This window comes from Aythya ferina (assembly GCF_964211825.1).
Source record: "Aythya ferina genome assembly, chromosome: W".
Lineage (NCBI taxonomy): Eukaryota > Metazoa > Chordata > Aves > Anseriformes > Anatidae > Aythya > Aythya ferina.
The window spans coordinates 13771226-13793539 of record NC_140313.1 but is presented as its reverse complement, the minus strand read 5'-3'; the positions used below and the strand labels follow the sequence as shown (position 1 = coordinate 13793539).

The following is a 22314-nucleotide window of genomic DNA, read 5'->3' as shown; positions in this document are numbered from 1 at the left end:
CCCTTGGTAACCTGATGGCATTACAGTACGCTGTGCGCCAGTGTCCACTAGAGCTTTGTATTCTTGTGGTTCCGACGTGCCAGGCCATCGGATCCACACAGTCCAATAAATCCAGTTATCCCTCTCTTCTGGCTGGCCAGAGGCAGGGCCCCTCTAATCCTGGTTGGAGCGTCTGCCACTTAATTCTTGCAAATGAGAAGCAGAGGTCCCTTCATCAGGGTCAAGAATAACATCAGCCCTTCTACTGCCTCTGGGGAACTGCCCAACAGAAAATGAAGCAGCGGTTTTCTTAGGAGCCCCTCTTCTTGCTGCTGTATTTCCTTTCAGTTCACGTACCTGAGCAGCTAGGGTTGAAGTAGGTACACCATCCCATTTCCTCATATCTTCCCCGTGGTCACGCAGATAAAACCACAAGGTGCCACATGGTATGCGTCCTGGGTACTCCCTTGAGCAGGAAAATACTGATTCTTAGTGGCTGAAATATCACTCCGTCTAGATGTGGAGGGATATTCTCATTCTATGAGGTGGTCAAGTCTTTTGGACAGTTTCTCCACAGCTGAGACACAGGCCCGTAGCAGAGCAGAGAGATTGTCTTCATATTTTTGAAGCTGGCAGGGTAGATTATACACTGTTGGTCCCATCCCCTCATCCAAGTGAATTGCTACCAGCGTACTGGCATGTGCTGATGGTGCACTCCGCACAAATTTACGCCACATGGATGTTGTGCACTGGACTTCATCTTGAGGTGTCTGGGCGTTGTCCAAATCACTATAAATCATCTCCAGCACAGCTTATTCCCGCAGATGCTGGAGACCTTTATCCATAGTGGCCAACTTACCTACTTGATATACAATATCTTCCTTATGGAGATACCTTTCTTTCACAGCTGCCAGAAGTTGCCTCCAGAGGCTGAGAACGTGTCCCTCTCCCAATTCTTTTGTCAATTACCGTTTCTCTAGAGAGGGATCCCAGATGCTTGGCTTCATTGCTTTCTAATTGTTGGCTAATGGCCCCAGTGTCCCAGCATCAAAGCAGCCAGGTGAAGATGACCTGGGTGTCGACCATAATCCTTTCATATTTCTTGCACCTCACTCAGGGATAGGGATTGAGTGGTTTCTGATTCCTTTATGATTTCCATCTCTTCTTCCTGCTGTTTTTGTGATGGCTCTGCTTTAGAGGTGCATGCCTTTTCCCCTTCTCCCTCCTTCTTAGGAGAGACTTCTTCCCTTACTAAATGAGCTGACTTCCGTTTCCATTGTTTTGACTTGACTATGGGGGAGACTGATGCCATAGTTGGTTGGTCCTCTGGGTCAGCCACAGCATGTGTTACTTGGTCATCAGATTCAGAGACTTCCTCCCTCTCTTCAAGGTGCTGGATGATGTTAAACAGTGTTTGATAGGAGTAAGCCAGGACCCAGCACAATGCTGCAAGCTGTTGTTCTCCGGCATTATCAGGGTCAGGGCATACGACTCTCAAACAGTCTATCAGGTTTTTAGGATTTTGCACTTGTTCAGGAGTGAAGTTCAAAACTGTTGGAGGAGACACCCGTGACAGGTACCTGCCTATATACTCCTACACACCTTGCTACCCACCACCATACTGTTTTGGGACATTTTCCTGGGTAGGCTTTCTAAACAATCGACTAATCTTAGAGAGAAGAGGAAACCCGTTATTCAGAATTAGAAATAGCAATATATGGGTTACACAAGGATATTCAAAATACTCAAAAACTGTTGTAATTAGCCCAGTGTGAAAGAAGGAGGAGGTACCATTGCTGATATTATTAATAAACTGACATCCAGATGAGGAAAGGAAGGCAGTATAGTTCTGAATATTCTCTAACAGATAGTTTCCATGAGATCCAAATGATAACAGTGCAGAGCCTGAATGCCAGATTAAATTCAAGGCCAGTGCTTGGCAGCACAGCGAATTAAAAAAAACGAACACTGATTGTAGCACATTCTCGGATCGGATATAGAGGAGAAAGGAGAACATGACACGGATTGCATGACATACGATCAAAGAAGCCACTATTAACAGGACACTGAACATGGTGACTAGGAAGTAAGTGTGTTAGTTGTAAGAGTTTTAATCAATTCTATTGTTATCTCAACCCTTGGGGCCCCGCGTTGGGTGCCAAAAAGGACTGTGGTGGTTTTACCGTGCTAGGCAGCTAAACACCACAATTGCTCTCTCACTCCCCCTCCTTATATGATTGTGTCTGCTCAGCAGCAGACACAACACTGGTGTGATACCACTGCTGTTCTAGCTACAAGTGCAGAGCACAGCACTGTATGGGCTGCTGCAGGGAAAGGTAACATCCCAGACAGACCGAGTACACACTCACATTCTTTCCGATTTCATTGAGCTGTTTACCTAAGGCCACCATTTAGGAGGTCATAATCTCATCCCCAGCTTTCATAGATATTCCTCTTTGTATTTCATAGGGTCATCCATATAAGATTTCAAAGGGGCTTAGCCCTTCCTTTGCCCTTGCTCTAGTTCGTATATGCAGAAGGGCTAAGGGAAGGGACTGAGGCCAAGCCAAATTTGCTTCCTGTCCCAATTTCACAATTTGCTGTTTGATTAAGTGGTTCATTTTTTCTACTTGGCCACTTGACTGAGGGCGATATGGAGTATTGAAACATGGAATTAGAAATTAGAGAGCAATTGATTAAGAATGAATAGGTGCTACATTTGTGATGTACTATGCCTGTGCTGCGCTTAGACTTCCAGATAACAGGAGCCCTTTGGACCCCCGAGAACTAGATCAAAACAACCTCATGGTTGGACTTTAACCAAGGGGTCTGAGATAAGGAGGACTGTTCACAAAGGGACAAGATAAAGAATGTCAAACATGCAAGGCCTCAAGACAACAGGAGCCCCTCAGACCCGGAGAACCAGACCAAACCAACGTTATGGCCCAGATTGTGACCAAGGGCTCAGAGAGCATGTGCAAGGAGACAAGGTGAAAAGTTACATCAATAAAGAAGCAGGAAAAAGAAGTGAAGAGGAACAGGCTGGCAGAATGGAGACCAGGACGGGAACAGGCATTTTGATTGCCTCATGAAGATAGGTTTGGCCAAACTCAGCAAACCGCTCAGGGAAGCTCGTTGCTGGAAATAGGCGCACTGGAGCTGGAGAGAAGCTCGAGCTGAGAGAAGCGGACCTGTGCACACAACTGCCTCTCGCTGGTAAGCAGTTGCGCATTATGGGGAATCATATGTCCTTAGGAACAAAGACTGTTCTGGTAACCTTACAGCTTATTCTCCTTATTAACAATCGGACAGTTTATGAGCCTGAAATATGGGACCAAACTGAGGTCAAGGTGTGGGACTCTGCAACTAAAAATGACAAGGTTGCAGTGGGATTGCTCGGCACCTGGCGAGCAATCTCTGAGGCCTTAAAGAGCCATGTGGAGCCACAATCACAAACGTGTGGCTTGACAGATAGTGAGGGAGCTGCAGGCTCCTTTACTGATCCGACTGCTACGCCATGGCCATCGGCCTCTCTGCTGCTACAGCCATCAAAGGCTTTTGCTGTTACGCCCCCTGCTGACTTGAACGTGCCTTTTGACCCAGGCCTCATTGGCCTTGAAAAGGAGATGAATATGCTTTTCTTCGATCTGGGAAGAACGGGATACATAAGGCCTGAAGACCGAGTTGCTTGACAACTTAAAGCGAGATATATTGTTCAGAAGGAATGGAAAAATGGAGACTGTTAATTCATGGAACTTAAAGGATTGTTTGTTACCTATCCTGATTGTATGTATGTATAGGCATACTCAGGTTATTATGTAAAGCAATGTTCTGTATACATGTATTTAGAATGTTTGATGTGTGTGTGTGCGTTTTGGTGGAGCATAGACTCCCCCCGCACACCCAGCACTGTTTACTTACCTTTTTATACCTTTTAGAAATATTTGTTTTATAAATATTACAAAATTCAGATTGACTTGAGACCTCATTTATAACACTACCAACTGGTAACTGGGACTTGTCCATATGCCCATGAACTTGCATTCTGACCTTCCAGGAAAGAAAAAGCATTACAGTAATCTGTAGGGAGAGAAAAAAAAATAGCCTGCATTTTTATACTTTTCCTTTACCCTGTTCACTTTCATAATCAGATAGCTATATATTTAAAAAAGAAAAAAAAACAAACAAAAAAAAACCACAAACAAACAAACAACAAAAAAGCACAACGGCTTCTGAAAAGTTCAGGTTTGCAAGTAGTACATGTTCAATATGATGGTGCTTTAACATAAAATGAGCAGTGCTTGGATCAAGGGTATAAACGTAGGTCTTTCCTCTTTCAGGCAGTGTCCTAGATGCATGGCCACAAACTCCTCACTGCCCTTTTTTCCAGGTAACCTGTTGAAACTGAAATGCATTTTTGGATAGCAGAATAGCTTTAGGTGAATGAGTTTAATTCTGTTCAAAATAGCACTTGACCTTGTGGATACAGTTCAAATCATCAAGTGGAAAGGAACTGAGTCTGGATGTCTCTTCTTCCTCACGTCCTGAGCAGGGAAAACCCCTTCCATTTTTTTTTCCCTAAACCAAAGACAGACCTCTGCATGGTTATGGGAGAGGTCTGCTCTTCTAATCTGAAGCATTGTTTGGAGCTTCCCTCCCTCCAATTTTGAGTCAAGTCTCTAAGCCTCTATTTTGGTTTAACCCAGCAGACAGCAAAGCACCACCCAGCCTTTCACTCACCCTCCCCCCGCAGTGGGATGGGATGGGGGAGAGAATCGGAGGGGGGGAGAAAGTAAAAGCTTATGGGTTCAGATAAAGACAGTTTAATAGGACAGAAAAATAAATAATAATAATGATGATAGTAATAATAACAATATGTACCAAACACGTGATGCACAATGCAATTGCTCACCACCCGCTGATGCCCATCCCTGAGCGGTCGGTTCCCCCCACCCCAGCCAACCACCCCATATTAATTGTTCAGCATGATGTCATATGGTATGGAACACCCCTTTGGCCAATTTGGGTCAGATGTCCTGGGTCTGTCCCCTCCCAGCTTTTTGTGCAACCCCAGCCTGCCCGCTGGCAGGACAGCGTGAGAAGCTGAAAAGTCCTTGGCTTGGTGTAAGCACTGCTCAGCAACAATTAAAACATCAGTGTGTTATCAGCATTATTCCCATCCTAAATCCCAAACACAGCACCCTACCAGCTACTAGGAGGAAAATTAACTCTATCCTAGCCAAAACTAGGACAATATCCACTCCTTATTCCATAATATTTATGTCAAGCTCAGGTCCCACACTTTCCAATACATTCCAATGAATATATGTATATAAAATGTCCATGGATTTTGTTTTATCTGTGACTGACTGGGCTCCACCTGTCACAACAGTCTTTTAGGGCAGAAGAGATGGCGTATGGTGCTGGATTGTCACATGCTGAAGCCCGTTCTGATTACATCAGACTGCTGTGTTTGTCCAATTCTATCAAAATTCATTCATCGTTATTTGAGTGACTGTTTCTGTTATGCCATTAATAGGACATACAGCAATTATAGTAGTAATGACATACAGTATTATATAGTAATTACCATCATACGATTCAAAGCATGGGCTATTCTCACCCAACATTAAAACCCCTTGAGGTACACATCGGACTTCCTCATTTGTCTGCGTTACCCAAAAAGTGCACCCAGATCCCTGAGCAAAGGAATCCCACAGATGGGTGTCCTGGTTTCAGTTAGGATAGGGTTAATTTTCCTCCTAGTAGCTGGTAGGGTGCTGTGTTTGGGATTAGGATGAGAAGAGTGCTGATAACATGCTGATGTTTTAATTGTTGCAGAGCAGTGCTTACACCAAGTCAAGGATGTTTCAGCTTCTCACACTGTCCTGCCAGCGGGCAGGCTGGGGGTGCAGCAAGAGCTATTATTATCATTATTATCATTATCATTATCATTATTATTATTATTATTATTATTATTCCTGTCTTAATAAACTGTCTTAATCTCAACTCACAGGCTTCACTTCCTCAAACAAGCTTTTTTTTTTTTTAAGTGAAAAAAGTTGATGGTATAAATCAAAACATAACTTTGTTACAAAACATAAAACAAAACATAACTTTCAGATGATAGTTAATAGTTGTCAGCAGTGATGCTCAACAACAATAATTAGCATTCTTGACTTCATACATGTCCTTTTCCTTCCCCTTCAAAAATGAAGCAGCTTTGAAATTACTAGAATACAATGAGTAAACAGGTACTTACTAAAGCAGCAACATACACTTTGTAGACAGGGTCAGAACAGACCATGGACAGCACACTGCAGCAGGATTTAACCACGACATCTTCTGAGGTAGTGTTCTGAGATGACCCACTAGCTGCTCCCAGAGCTCCAACACTTGTGTTGTTTCCATTGCTACTTCCAGAATTTCCAGTGCTTTCACCATTAGCCAGTAATAGAGCACCACTAACATCATGGGAAAGACGTCTAAGTGCCATCTCTCGTATATTCCAGTTTTGAGAAAACAAGCAGCCAACTAACTCCATTCCAAATACCTGCCAAGGAAAAAGCAACCTTACATGAGTCAAATTGAATAATGTCACAACTTAAGAAGAGCAATCAAAAAAGAGCAAAGAAATGTTTCTCGTGAAAAATCATTTTAAGTAGTCTGACAGCAAAAATATGTCAGAGGGTATACAGTCTTAAAAAATTCTATGACAGAAATCAACCATCATAAATGATGAATCATCAGTTCTCCAAAAACTCTGCTAGGACATGTGGGGGAATGACAGTATGGGTAGTTTCATTTACCATGGTTTAATTACTTAGTATGGAGTTTGTTTTTAGATGCTGATGTAAACAACCCTGAAATCGAGGTCCAGCTATGCTAGACAAAAATTACAGCAAAAATATAGGCAACATACATTCTCCCATTCTTTTAAGTGTATAACCCATGCTCAGTTGAACCCACCTCTAGGCTAGAGAGTATTTAGGCTATTTGCAACCCAACTTAAGTAACAGTAAGTGCCAATTTTGTATTTATGTGACACTTGCACAGTTAAGACCAAAATTAGGAATACTATATTTTATTACATGGACCTTCAATAAGAGGCCATATGTTGCAGGAAGAACGGCCGAAAGCACGACAGACACTAGTACGGTCAGATCATGCTCCATTTTATTACCCGAATAGCCTAGGTTTTATAGCGAACTTAACGGGGATGGATAGCATCTCACACAAGATTATTGGTCAAAAGCACTCAGACAAACAACTACAAGAAAACAACCCCACCTGCAAGAAAACAACCCCCTTGTGATTAGCAGTCACGTAGACCTTGTCCTTGAAGCCAGCTGCTGGTAACAATATTTTTCTGAATTCCTCAATTGGGCGATGTGGGAACACTGTCATGGGAACTTCTCATAGTTGCCCTGGTAGCTTGGTTTGCTCAGCTGCAGCAAGCCATGGGATCTTTGCTGTTTCAAAAATCCCTCAACAGTCATTGGTTGAAAGGATTGATTTCATATTGAATCTTTCTCATGAGCTCTTTCAGGAAAGTAATGGATTTGTGAATTGACTCACTATGATCAAAAAGGTTCAAACAGCACATTCCCTCAAAGTCCTCACACCCATGCCCTTGAGCCAAAAGCAAGAAGTCAATAGCAGCTTGATCCTGTAAGAGCGCATGTCGCAGACTATTTTGATCTGGTAACATCTCCTCAAGTATCTCTGTCGTGGCATGGGCTTGTTTCTTGGCCCAGCATACCAATTTTTCTAAGTTGTTAAGTGCGGCCGCAGATGCCACTCCTGGCACAAAAATTGCCAATGCTGCTCTAGCTGCAACACCAAGCAACTCAACATTATCATTGCAATCCAGTGCGAGCAATACCCATTTATGTCTGGTGACCTCACGCAACTGCGACAAGCTAGGAGCAAATATAGTAAGTTTACGTAAGTAACGTGGACGTCCGATAGCATTTGCAGGGATACCTTGCCAGGCCCTATCCCTGCAAATCAGGAAACCATCAGGAGGTAAGGCCATAGCTGTACGATTGTTCCAAACGCTATAGTTGTTACCCCTTGTCTCCGTGCCATAAGTCCCTAAACCCTGCCTAGCAGTGTTTATTATTGTTTGAGAATGAATACTCGCAGGACGGTCTTCTCGGTCCCTAATCAAACATAAGTGATTCACAACAACCGATGCCTTGGGCAATCGCTCATTGATGTTCTTGATCTCTTTTAATCTCACTAATTGTTCCTTTAAAACCTGATGTGATCGTTCAACTATCACTTGGCCCGTGGGAGAAAACGGAACACTCGTTTTTGGCTGAATCTGTAGGAAAATCCATTCCAGAACTCGACAATGCTGCCCTATCATTCCACCCTTGCCATCACCTGTGTCATTTATACTACTCCTATTACCCGTGCTGTTAGTGTCAGCGGCATCCTCCTGATACCGTTTCTGTCTTTGTCGCCCCTTACTCTCCCCCTTTTCTTTTTGCCACTGACCAATCACCGGAAATGGATGAGACACATGATTGCTAATTAGGAAAGAGAGTGCAACGTCTGCTATATGTCTGCAAGCAGTGCTGGCTGCAACCTTAGAAGCTATTTGTGAAAGAGCCTGCCGGTGGTCATTTGGTAGTGTAATCTGTGGCTCTGCACTCCTGCACCACAATAAAGGTAGTAATGTAGCTAAGTCGTCATTAGTAATCCGTACAATGTGGCAATGAATATTCAATTAGCACCTATACATATTCATTACCTAACCCCGCCTACCCTCGCTTCGTATGCTAATTAGCTTATTAGTCCTTGCGCAAAGCCTTCCAAGAATTGTGGGCCAGGGTCTCCAGGATGTGGGCAGTGGTCTTTGGGAGGAAGGCCGTAGGTCTTCCTTGTAATGCACTTTCTTAATCAGTTGTTTTCCAGGCTGTAAAAATGCTGAGTTGTCTTTCGGTTTAACTGGGGGTCGGCGGATAACAGGATGTCTCAGTTAACAGGACATAACAGACAGTTGACTCAAGTTATCTCAAGTCTCAGCCTGACTGAGTGTTAACGGATAATGGGGTGTTTTCAAATAACAAAATGCTTAAACGTAACAGAAGGTCTACGGATAACAAGATGTTGTTTACTTTGTCCTTGCTAACTTTTAATCACAAGTTCTATTCTATCCTAAAGTAAGTTTATACAATATCATTTCACAAGTTTTATTCTATCCTAAAGTGAGTTTATACTATATCAGTAGCAAGCCATGGGATCTTTGCTGTTTCAAAAATCCCTCAGCAGCCTGAGATGAATTCTGAAACTAAAAAAAAACAACAGTGAAAACATTACTGGGAAACCTTTTTTTCTGATGCAAATTAAATATAATTCTTTCCAATAATAATAAATCATTAAGCTGATGGGATTCAGAATAATTTTTGAATTGTTACAGATGCTTTAGAATTGTGTCAAAATTAGACACTCATACACTAGAATCCTATTATGGCTCTACCTCAAATTGTCCAGTTTGTCATTTCATTTTCATGTCTGAGCAAAGAGAGAAGATATTTGTCATAATATTCTCTGTTCCACCAGGTGGATTCAGTAGACGCTAACATCACCATGGTAACCTTTTTCAAAATCAATAGTGTTAAGAAACTCACTCTCTGCATGTGCCATCAACAAGCATTTATTTTTTTTTAAGTGAAAAAAGTTGATGGTATAAATCAAAACATAACTTTCCTCTTATTCCAAGCTCTTTCAGAAGAAAGCTCCTTCAGTTATTAAAAATAGCAGGAGCAAATACTGCATAAGCATATTTCATTACTGGCCAGTAGGCACAATGATCATAGTTTCTTCTGAAGGAAATTAAAGTAGTTTTGCATTAGTGCTGTGTAAATGTAATATTCACCAAGTATAGCAAATCTAGCGTAATGGTTCAAAATCATTTTTTACATTTGAAGCTTCTTTTGCAAAGTAAAATTACCTGAATCCATGGCTCAGCGAAACCTTTATAGGCAGAAGGGATCTGCTGGACCCCATAGTGAGTAAGGTTAAAATTGCTATCTTGGGTTCTCCTCTGTGATCCAACTGTAGATTGCTGTTGAGTTTGTTGCTGAACCACATGGAGAACAGAAGAAACCACAGGGGTTGGCAATTCATGACTACAGATTAACAACAAATAACATGGATTAACAAACGAAACACTGACCAAAGTAAATACTTCACTGTATTTAAGAATACTTCTAGAGATCCAGAAACAGATAGTTTGTTATACTCAGACTGACTGCTTACCTATAGAAATCATGAGATCTCCATTTAGATCTACAAAGAGGACATATAAGTGGCTCTCTGTTTCTTCTACATTCTTCTGCCCCTGGAACACAGCAACAGGATAATATGTATTCCAGTTTTATAGTGTATATAACCAGAAGATGGCATTAGTATACCTAAATTTTACTGAAGAATGTCAGTTTCAGGATAAACGTTTCTGAACTGAGCCACTGCAGCAGCCTGATAAATATGTGCATTTAAACATTTCTGTATGCAGAAATGCTTCAGTCTAGCACTATAATTAATATTAAAAGTTATGAACTGAAATATGGGTCTTTTTATACGTCAAACATAAGCAATGTTTTTAAAAAAGTACTAATATACATGAGACTGAATTTTATTTGCTAAAGCAAACTAGCTATTTATATACTTTATTTAATGTAGTATGTAAGAATATTCCATAATTTACTATATAATCCAAGCTGATCGTGGATGATTCTCATGAACTCTAATGTCGAGTTGCAGAGGAATAAAGTCTGCTCCTAACCTTGCTCTGAGATTGGACATAATCTCATTCAGGTAAAAGAGGTTCAAACCTCTAGCCCTTCAGTTAACTTCTTTCTAAAAGCACTAAATTACAAGCTTGATTTGTGAATAATAATAAAAAAAAAAAAAAAAAACAACAAAAAAAAAAACAAAACACAAAGTTATAATACTTTTTGATATTTAGAGTCACCGGAATTTAATGAGACAAAGATGATAACATACATATTGACATGCAGTGGTGTAATTTGTTCCTGCAGCCATCTTCACACACAGGCAGGCTCTCTTCATCCAGCATGCCTAACAAACAAATGGAGCACATCTGTTCTTCATCCTTTATACTACTAAAAATAATAAAAAAAAAAATCGTGATTGTTTATTGGGTTTACATGGCAAGGGTTTGGTAGCAGGGGGTTGTAGTGGTGGCCTCTGTGAGAAGAGTCCAGATGCTGCCCCATGTCAGATAAGGGCCAGTTTCAGCTGGCTCCAAAAGGAACCCATCTCTGGCCAGAGCCAAGCCAATGAGAAATGCTGGTTGTGCCTCTGTGAGAGCAAATTTAAGAAAGGGAAAAACTGCTGTGAATCAGCAGCTGGGAGAGAGGAGTGAGAAATAACCCTGCAGACACCAAGGTTACTGAAGAAGGAGGGGGAGGAGGTGCTCCAGGCGCAGGAGCTGAAGTTCTCCTGCAGCCTGTGGAGATGCCCATGATGGAGCAGGCTGTTCCCCTGCAGCCCATGGTGTACCACGGTGGTGCAGATTTCCACACTGCAGCATATGGAGGAGCAGGTAGTTCTGACCTGAAGGATGCTGCGGCCCATGGAGAGCCTCTGCCTGAGAAGGCTCCGGGCCAGACCTGTAGCCCATGGAGAGGAGCCCACGCAGGAGCAGGTGCAACTTCTGGATGGTGTTACAAGATGGAGCTTTGATCCTCGAGCTACGCCTACTGTGATATTTCTGGAACAAACTCTCAACCTACCATCAGAAAAATATAGCAACAGTTGTATTTATGCTATGAATTGCTTATATTTAAAGGCAACGTTACTAAAGCTTAACTACTGCTTAAAGATCTATTGACCTTCACAATAATGTATTAGCAGCAGAAGTAACAGGAATTTCAGAAGTCTTACTAATCAACAGATCACAAGAAACACAGCTTACAGCAAAAAGCTATTTATTTATTAAAAATAGCTTACAGCTTTAAGTATATACAAATACTTCTGAGGACCCCTGTTCTGCTTATCTTTCAACTCATGGCGACATTAAATTTGAATCATTCACTAAACTGCAGCTCTCTACTAATTCTTTTAGTTACATCTTTTATTTGCAGATTTTTTTTTCTACTTACATAGCTCTTGAAACTGAATTAAAAACGATTAAAACCACATTCTTGTTGCTTTGAAATGCAGCAGTTTTGAGCATTTTTAAGACAGTACCCTAAAGAATTCTACCTGGAGTATATTTTAGATCTGCCATTAGATCTTTATGAGATTGATTACCTCAAAGTTCTTCAGTGTCTTTCTCCATAGCATTGGGTCTGAGGGTTCAAGCTGGAATACACGCAGCATAACAAATAGCAGATGAATATAAAATGTTCCACAGCCACAGCTACAAGTCTGCAAAGAAAAGTATAAGCTAGGGCTCTACTGACTTGATAATTACATGGATCATTTTTCCACATTTAGGTGCATCATGGAAGTGTATACTAGGCCCTCCTACTTTTCAAAAAAGAGTATTTAATGCAAAATAGTATTTCAAATATGGGCATAAATATCTTCTTACATGGCCTTTCAGAAAAGGGAATTCCCAAAATATTATTTAGGAATATGTCTGAAAAAAATCTGACAATTATAGCATCAGTTTTCTCCTTTCTTTTTCAAAAAATCAACTGAAAGCTATTGTTACTCTCCATACTAAAAGGAATTTATGCATATAATCATAATATATATCTGTAACATGACGGCAAACTTAAATGACATGTTTCTGCTTACACAAAAACCTACATGTTCCCCAATACAGCATCACAGTAGTACTATGAAAGTCTCTGAAAAGGACCTTATTATGGGTATTAATGATATTATCACTCCATTAAAGGAATTATGACATTGCTTGTCATTTATAGCTACCCCATAGTTAAAGAAATAAAGCATTTCAGGGTGAGAAACCAGGAAAGTAAGTGGCCAAATTTTAGCCAAAAAATGCTTAATAAGACATATAATTAGGAGCTACTTGTAGGAATAAGAAATATATGGAACGTTAGTAAAGATTTCTTTAACTAGAATCTTTTTCTTAAGAGAAACTTCGGACAAAAATAGTACTTGCTACATATTTGATAAAAATACAAGCTGATTACTATGCTATATGAGCACATATTACATCTTTTAAACATTGCTTTACAGAACCATTAGCATGGGTTGCTGACTGACAATCTAATTTGGTTTTGTACAGTTGTCCTGGTTTCAGCTAGGATAGTTAATTTTCCTCCTAGTAGCTGGTAGGGTGCTGTGTTTTGGATTAGGATGAGAAGAGTGTTGATAACATGCTGAAACCAGGACAACGGTTTTCCAAGATTAATTATAAATTAATAAAAGCTACAGACAACACAACAATGTTCTTTACCTGAGGCCCAATAAACACTCTGTATTTATTATCAGGGCTGTCTCCTCCAATTAAGAAAGAGTAGGGTCCTATCTACTGCAGCAGGTACAGCCTAGCTTGCATAACTTTATTGACACGACGATTTGTTTCTTCAGGGTTGTATGGAGAGAAGCCATCTGGAGATGGGGCTCTTTGAGGCAGTGTTATTCGTCCATTCTGATGCTACAAAAGTGGTTCCATTGTTTCCAGGAAGGAAATAGAAAGTTTAGCTATGTATTTTGTTCAGAATGTCATAGAATAAGAGTCCCTCAGACCTGAAGAAACTACAACTTGATTAGACTACATGAATTTAAAATGATTAATTTTCTTTTATGACCAGAACTAGAGGGCAGAAGAAAAACAAGAATTTTTAATTGAAATTTTTATAACTGAAATTTTGTCTGGTATTATGACAGAAAAGGAGACTTTTAAGTTGCTTCAGTTTTCAAGTCTTCATTAATAGCCTTTTAACATTTTAATTTCTCTTATCAAGAGGAAAGGATTTGTTCTACAGTGCTATATTGTGTGATATTAATTCCTAGTTCAGTGGAATAACAGTACATATTTTACTGATTTTGGAATCCTTTGTTAGAGCAATGGGACAATAAAAGCAATTAGACTTTATTCTTACTCTAATTGCATTGTGAAATTGTATACAAGTCAACAGAAGATTAACTGTGGATGAGTATGTTTGTAATCTGTTATATACTATTGCTCAAAACACTATATTCCTGATCTTCTCTAATGAAGTCAGTAATTAATGCTCAAAATATTCCACTCCATTCCTGATCTTCTCAAATGCAATGGTATAGATTTTATCATCTAACAATGCAAATACCTAAAACGTCACCAATCTGTATGCAAAGAACAGTCCTGAAACAGAGGATCACAAATAGCATACCAGTAACTCTTTTCTACAGGAATCTTACTCTAATCAACAATCTTTTCCTCGAGGGAATATACTTGCCTGGAGAACTGACATGCAAAACTACAGAGAAAAACTACTGACATCTCTTTGTGCAAATCTAACTAAGAGAACATATGGCCTCATTTATTTCCTACAAAACAAAACAAACAAACAAACAAAAAACCGAAAGCATGACTGAATTAAAAAGAAGAAACACACCTAAGAGCAGAGAATAAAGTTCCATACATAAGAAAAATGTAACACTCTCAAGTGATACTGTGTCATAACACCCCTTTTTTACATCAGCATCTTGCCCTACCCAGCGAGGATTACATACTAATTGCCTCTCTTTTAAGCAAAAGATTGCAGAATATAGCCAAATTAGTAATTACATCACAGCTTGCAACTTACATGTACTGCAGATACCCTTTTTCTTCTAACACCTGGTGATTCAGATTTAACAGTCCTAGAGGACGATGAAGAGGAGCTACCAGGAGAAGGACTATGCCTTCCTTTCTGCATAGGTGAACAAGCAGTGCTTTGTCCTTCAGCTTGAGGTTCTTGAGATATCTTGTTCTTTTCATATGCATCTCCTTTCACAGGGATAGGTTTCACCACCTTGCAGGAATTAAACCATGAGTGTTAGAATTACAAATTAATCATTTCACTTTAAAGCAACGCAAACCCATCAAAACTTGTTTTTCTAGCATTATATAATTAAGCCATAATTCAGACATACAAAGTTTGCAAATTTGCTAGTTTCCAATATTAACATCTCATAGGTGTTTTCTTGTTAGTCTATATGCAAAACATATAAAAACAAGAACGTTTTTCCCGTCCGTTTGTGCCACTTCCATTAGTTGTAGAAGCAACTGATTTATTCTTAAAGTGCTTATCTGTCATTCATGGTATCCCAAAGGACAGCAGTTCCCCCATTTGGACAGTAGGATTAAAATGATTTTTTTTCCTACAGTCATTGTCTGCCTATATAAGAGTTATAACCTTGAATCCATTTATTATATACTGTATGTATCAGACGAGAAATATTAGGTTTATTATTTCTACAGCACAGTATGACCACTTGTTACAAAATAAAATTACTTTAAACCTGGAAGCAATACAGAAAAATTAAGGTGTTCTGTGCCCTGTAAGAACCCTGGACTGTTTTTCTGCCTGCAATACAGCTGAAACAGTTAGTTAGCGCAGATACTGGAAGCAAATCACTGTGCACGGTGTTGCACAGAAAAATGCTCAACCAGAGTAATCGTTTATACTCCTAATAAAGCGCTCTATTGCATCAACACTCAATTTAGACACAGATATGGAATATTTTAGTCCCTTTCGGAGGTGGTTTTGAAGGGCAGAGAAGTCCAGCAAGGCTGGGCACTCTTTGAGAAGGAAATCTTAATGGCGCAGGAGCAGTCTGTCCCCATGTGCCCAAAGACAAGCCGGCGCGGAAGAAGACCGGCCTGGCTCAACAGATAGTTGTGGCTTGAGTATAGGAGACAAAAGAGGGTTTATGATCTTTGAGAGATCATAAGAAGGCGGGCCATGCGGGAGGACTATAAGGATGTTGCGAGGCTGTGCAGGGACAAAATTAGAAAGGCCTAATGCCTTAATGCCTTCTTTGCCTCAGTCTTTAGCAGCAAGAGCAGTTGTTCTCTGGATATCCAGTACCCTGAGCTGGTGGAAGGGGATGGGGAGTAGGATGTGGCCCTCACTATCCATGAGGAAATGTTTGGCAACCTGCTACAGCACTTGGATGTGCGCAAGTCGATGGGGCCAGATGGGATCCACCCGAGGATACTGAGAGAACTGGCGGAGGAGCTGACCAAGCCGCTTTCCATCATTTATCAGCAGTCCTGGCTACTGGGGGAGGTCCAAGTTGACTGGTGGCTACCAAACGTGACGCCCATCTACAAGAAGGGCCAGAGGGCAGACCCGGTGAACTATAGGCCTGTCAGTTTGACCTCAGTGCCAGGGAAGCTCATGGAGCAGATTATCTTGAGTGTTATCACGCGGCACTTGCAGGGCAAGCGGGCGATCGGGCCCAGTCAGCATGGGTTTATGAAAGGCAGGTCCTGCTTGACGAACCTGATCTCCTTCTATGACAAAGTGACACACTGGGTGGATGGAAAGGCTATGGATGTGGTCTACCTTGACTTCAGCAAGGCTTTTGACACCATTCCCCACAACATTCTCCTCAAGAAACTGGCTGCTCATGGCTTGGACTGGCGTACGCTTCATTGGGTTAAAAACTGGCTGGATAGCCGGGCCCAAAGAGTTGTGGTGAATGGAGTCAAATCCAGTTGGAGGCCAGTCACTAGTGGCATTCCCCAGGGCTCGCTGCTGGGGCCGGTCCTCTTTAATATCTTCATCGATGATCTGGATGAGGGGATCGAGTGCACCCTCAGTAAGGTCACAGATGACACCAAGGTAGGTGCGTGTGTGTCGTGGTTCCGCTCGAGTGGGCAGCCGAGCTCCACCACAGCCGCTCTCTCACTCCCCCTCCTCAAAGAGGAATGGGGAGAAAATATGAGAAAAGGTCTCAAGGATTGAGATAAGGACGAGAAAATCACGCAATAATTATTGTAATGGGCAAAACAGACTCGGCATAAGGAGATAGTAAGATTTATTGCCTATTACTAACAAGCGAGAGAAGTGAGAAAACAAAGGAAAAAGCAAACCAAAAGCACCTTCCCCCCCATCCACCCTCTTCCACCTCCTCCCCCCGAGCGGCGCAGGGGAACGGGGAATGGGGGTTATGGTCAGTCTACAGCACTTCTTCTCTGCCGCTCCTTCTCGGTCACTCTCGTCCCCTGTGCTGTGGGGTCCCACCCACGGGATGCAGTCCTTGATGAACTGATCCGGCGTGGGGTTCCCACAGGCAGCAGCTCTTTCAGAACTGCTCCAGATATGGGTCCGTACCACGGGGTCCATCCCTCAGGAGAAAACTGCTCCAACCTGGCTCCCCTACGGGCAGCAGCTCCTGCCGGGTCACCTGCTCCTGCGTGGGCTCCTCTCCACGGGCTACAGGTCTGGCCCGGAATCTACTCCGGCAGGGGTCTTCCACAGGCGGCAGCCTCCGTCGGTGCAGGGCCACCTGCTCCACCGTGGTCTCCTCCACGGGCTGCAGCATGGAACCCTGCTCCACCGTGGTACTCCATGGGCTGCAGGGGGACATCCTGCTTCACCATGGTCCTCACCACAGGCCGCAGGGGACTTCTGCTCTGGCGCCTGGAGCACCTCTCCCCCTCCCTCTACACTGACCTTGGCACCTGCAGGCTGTTTCTCACTCCCTTGACTCTCCCGGCTGCTGTCTGGCGCAGCGTTTTTTCCCTGTCTTAAATATGCTCTCACAGAGGCGCAAACAACATCGCTTATTGGCTCAGATCTGGAAAACAATGGGGCCCTTCCCAAACATGGGGCAGCTTCTAGATCTTTCTCACAGAAACCACCCCTATAGCCCCCTGATACCAAAAACTTGCCACGTAAACCCACTACAGTGTGTCGATCTGCTCGAGGGTAGGAAGGCTCTGCAGGAGGATCTGGATAGGCTGGACCAATGGGCTGAGGTCAACTGTATGAGGTTCAACAAGGCCAAGTGCCGGATCCTGCACTGCGGGCACAACAACCCCAAGCAGGGCTACAGGCTGGGAGATGAGCGGTTAGAAAGCTGCCTGGCAGAGAAGGACCTGGAAGTATTGGTGGATAGTCGGCTGAATATGAGCCAGCAGTGTGCTCAGGTGGCCAAGAAGGCCAACAGCATCCTGGCTTGTATAAGAAGCAGTGTGGCCAGCAGGTCTGGGGAAGTGATTGTCCCCCTGTACTCGGCTCTGGTGAGGCCGCACCCTGAGTCTTGTGTTCAGTTTTGGGCCCCTCGCTACAAGAAGGACAACGAGGTGCTTGAGAGAGTCCAGAGAAGGGCGACGAAACTGGTGAGGGGTCTGGAGAACAAGTCCTCCGAGGAGCGGCTGAGGGAGCTGGGGTTGTTCAGCCTGGAGAAAAGGAGGTTCAGGGGCGACCTTATCGCTCTCTATAGGTACCTTAAAGGAGGCTGTAGCGAGGTGGGGATTGGTCTATTCTCCCACATGCCTGTGGACAGGACGTGGGGGAATGGGCTGAAGATGCGCCAGGGGAGTTTTAGGTTGGATATTAGGAAGAACTTCTTTACTGAGAGGGTTGTGAGGCATTGGAATGGGCTGCCCAGGGAAGTGGTGGAGTCACCATCACTGGAGGTCTTTAAAAGATGTAGAGCTTAGTGACATGGTTTAGTGCAGGACTGGTTAGTGTTAGGTCAGAGGTTGAACTAGGTGATGTTGAGGTCTCTTCCAACCTAGACGATTATGTGATTCTGTGATTCTGTGAGCTACATGGCGTACTTTTACAACCAGGTTCTCCACACAGGCAGCTATATCTTGCCACAGTGCAGCAGCCCAGATGGGTTTGCCCTGGTGCTGCCAGTTGTTTTGCTTCCATTGCTGTAACTACCTCCACAGGACATTTGCTACCATCCATGAATCAGTATAGAGATAGAGTACTGGCCACTTTTCTCATTCAGCAATATCTAAAGCCAGCTGGATGGCCTTCACTTCTGCAAACTGACTCGATTCACCTTCTCCCTCAGCAGCTTCTGCAACTCGTCGCGTAGGACTCCATACAGCAGCCTTCCACCATATGACATCATGCTGAACAATTAATATGGGGTGGCTGGCTGGGGTGGGGGACCGCTGCTCAGGGACAGAACAGGCATCAGTCAGTGGGTGGTGAGCAATTGCATTGTGCATCACTAGCTTTGTGCATATTATTATTTCTCTTTCTTTTCTGTCCTATTAAACTGTCTTTATCTGAATCCACAAGCTTTTATTTTCTTCCCCCCCCTCCTTGATTCTCTCCCCCATCCCACTGGGGGGGGGAGGATGACCGGGGGGGAGTCTGTGGTGCTTAGCTGCTGGCTGGGTTAATCCACAAATGTACTTTTGGTACCCAACTTGGACCCAAAGGGTTGAGATAACGACAGATCTCACCACAGCGTGTTAGAACAAAATTGTTATAAGCATTAGATCTGCTTAATAGTCACTAATCACAATGTTGATTTTTTTTGATCTCAAGTCTTCTGCACCTGTTTTCCAAACTGAGTTATATAGCACATTACTTACTGTATGTGTTCCCTGTCATGCTGTTTATCATTTCTGGGGGCTGGTTTAAGGCTGCTATTTTGCTGTACTGTGTAACAATGGCTTATGATATGAAAAAAATAGTAGTCATGAAACAAATTGGTATTTGTACTCAGCATTGCCTTCAACTCTATACTTTGGAACCCATATCTCAGAAACTATTAACAATTACACCATTTACCTTTTCTACTCAGGAAACCAATCTATGGGGGAGGACACACGGGGATGCTATTCCCCACTTCTTCACCCTCCCTTTTCCCTTCACCCCCCCCCTTCTCATCCAGGATAGTTACAATAGCTTTTCAAAATTTTGAATATCCTTGGGATGTTCAAAGCAGTGTGTTCTCATTGTTATGTCTCCTGAATGCGCTTCAGGTTTTGTTTAAGTTTAAACAACTACTTAGAAATCTCATCCGGAGATCTGTCCGGAGGCAGGATAGTTGTGAGTGGCAGGGAGAGCGGGAGGATATGGGCAGGCATCTAGAGCAGTGGGTACCTCCAATGCTTTGGAAATTCACCCCTGAACAACTTCAAAATCCTAAAAAGTTGTCGGAATTCTCAGAAAAAGGTGTGTCCTCACCCTGGTGTTGGGAATTGACACAAAGGGCGTGGACATGAGTCCGTGGAACAATTGTTCGATCTGAGCTTGCTTTAAGCAACCAGGAGTAGGCCTTAGCAAATCCCATGGCCTGCTGTAGCTGAACAAACCAAGTTACCAGGGCAACTATGAGAAGTTCCCACGAAAGTGTTCCCACATCGCCCAATTGAGGAATTCAGAAAAATATTGTTACCAGTGATTTAAAGATCAAAGCCGAAATTTCCTTAAGTGGTATATTCTTTATTGCAGCGCTGGATGCACGGGGGATCTTTCCACCTATCGTGCATGTTTGAAGTGACAAACTATCTCATATTTATACAGCGAAACAATTAATATTCTATTAGTGCCTATACATATTCATTACCTAACCCCGCCTACTCTCGCTTTGTATGCTAATTAGCTTATCAGTCTTTGCGCTTGCGCAAAGCCTTCCAAGAATTGTGGGCCGGGGTCTTCGGGATGTGGGCAGTGGTCTTTGGGAGGAAGGCCGTAGGTCTTCCTCGTGATGCACTTTTCACCTTTGCTTAATCAGTTGTTTTCCAAGCTGTAAAAATGCTGAGTTGGCTTTCAGTTTAACTGAGGGTCGGCAGATAACGGGATGTCTCACTTAACAAGACATAACGGACAGTTGACTCAAGTTATCTCAAGTCTCAGCCTGACTGAGGGTTAACAGATACCGGGATGTTTTCAAATAACAAGATGCTTCAACATAACAGAAGGTCTACAGATAACAAGATGTCGTTTACTTTGTCCTTGCTATCTTTTAACCACAAGTTTTATTCTATCCTAAAGTGAGTTTATACAATATCACCAGCAGCTGGCTTCAAGGACAAGGTCTGTGTGACTGCTAATCACAAGGGGGTTGTTTTCTTGCAGGTGGGGTTGTTTTCTTGTAGTTGTTTATCTGAGTGCTTTTGACCAATAATCTTGTGTGAAACACTGTTTGCCCCTGTTAAGTTCACTATAAAAGTTAGGCTATTCCGGCAATAAAAGGGAGCATGATCTGATTCTACTGGTGTCTGTCGTGCTTTCAGCCGTGCGTCCTCTAACAAATGGCGCCCGAACAGGCTGTGACCTGAACAGGAGACCCGAATAGGCTGCCACCAGCAGCGCCGGGACATCGGAGTGGCGCCGGGACATCGGAGTGGCGCCGGGAGACCCGAGGCACACGGAATGCCTACCACCGCACGGAGAGAGCACTGACTGACGCTGCAGGGCTACGGCCAGGGCTACGGCCAACACGAGAGACACGGACAGACCTGGCGGACGCCGGAACACCTGAGAGACGTTGAAACACTCTACGCACCGACCCGGACAAAGGACTCACGGTGAGACACGGGGAAAAGAAACCGCGGGGAGCGCGGGAAAAGGAGCTGCGCAGGGACGCGGGAAAAGGAGCCGCGCAGGGACGCGGGAAACGGAGCCGCGGAAAACGCGGGAAATTGAAGTAATCACGGTGCGATGCGGGACATCCAAGATCGAGTTGCTACAGGAGACCAGAGGCGTCAGTGGACAACGGCAGCCGACCCTCACCGTGTGGCGAGTCGGCACATAGCAGAGGGGCGGAGATCAGGACCCTGCAGACTGTCTGACGTAACCATGGAGGCAGCGGCGGCTGTGCTGCTTTACTCTAGCATTCTTTTTATAAGAGGTTTATCTTGCAATGCAAAAAGGACTATTCGTCCCCAGATCGGTGTTATAACTATGTTTCTGGATAACATTCCGTTGGCTTGCCACATTCTACAGATTACTAATGACGACTTAGCTCTATTGCAGGGCAAGAGTGCAGAGACGCAGATTACACTGCCAAATGACCACCGGCAGGCTCTTAGTAATCATGTGTCTCATCCATTTGTGGTGAATGGTCAGTGGCAAAAAGAAAAGGGGGAGAGTAAGGGGCGACAAAGACAGAAACAAAGAAACAAAGACAGTATCAGGAGGATGCCACTGACACTAATAGCACGGGTAATAGGAGTAGTATAAGTGACACAGGTGTGGGGCAGCGGCGGTCGCTGCTGCGCTGCGGGGCACTCTGCCTGCTGCTCGCCCTCGCCTGCCTGTGCACTGCTGCCGACGGTGCTAGAGCAAAATGTGAAGACTGCTCAGATGGCAGTGATGAGAGTGCTTGTGTGAAGAAGACGTGTGCTGATCTGACTTTGTGTGCAACAGTGGTCAGTGTGTGCCAAATAGATGGCAGTGTGATGGGGATCCGGACTGTGAAAAT

The 22314-nt window shown here is 43.3% G+C and overlaps 1 pseudogene across 1 annotated transcript in view; it reads right to left on the bottom strand.

Moving 5' to 3' along the window:
• Nucleotides 1-20108, bottom strand: part of LOC311426497 (mitogen-activated protein kinase kinase kinase 1-like) — a 286004-nt pseudogene extending 265896 nt beyond the window's left edge. The window contains exons 1-9 of the transcript in view: nucleotides 20073-20108; nucleotides 14727-14933; nucleotides 13391-13591; nucleotides 12271-12387; nucleotides 11628-11746; nucleotides 10999-11117; nucleotides 10252-10333; nucleotides 9944-10121; nucleotides 6242-6532 (exon numbers count right to left, since the gene is read on the bottom strand). The product of the transcript in view is annotated as a mitogen-activated protein kinase kinase kinase 1-like (transcript). The remainder of the gene's footprint in view (nucleotides 1-6241; nucleotides 6533-9943; nucleotides 10122-10251; nucleotides 10334-10998; nucleotides 11118-11627; nucleotides 11747-12270; nucleotides 12388-13390; nucleotides 13592-14726; nucleotides 14934-20072) is intronic.
• Nucleotides 20109-22314: the final 2206 nt, after the last annotated feature.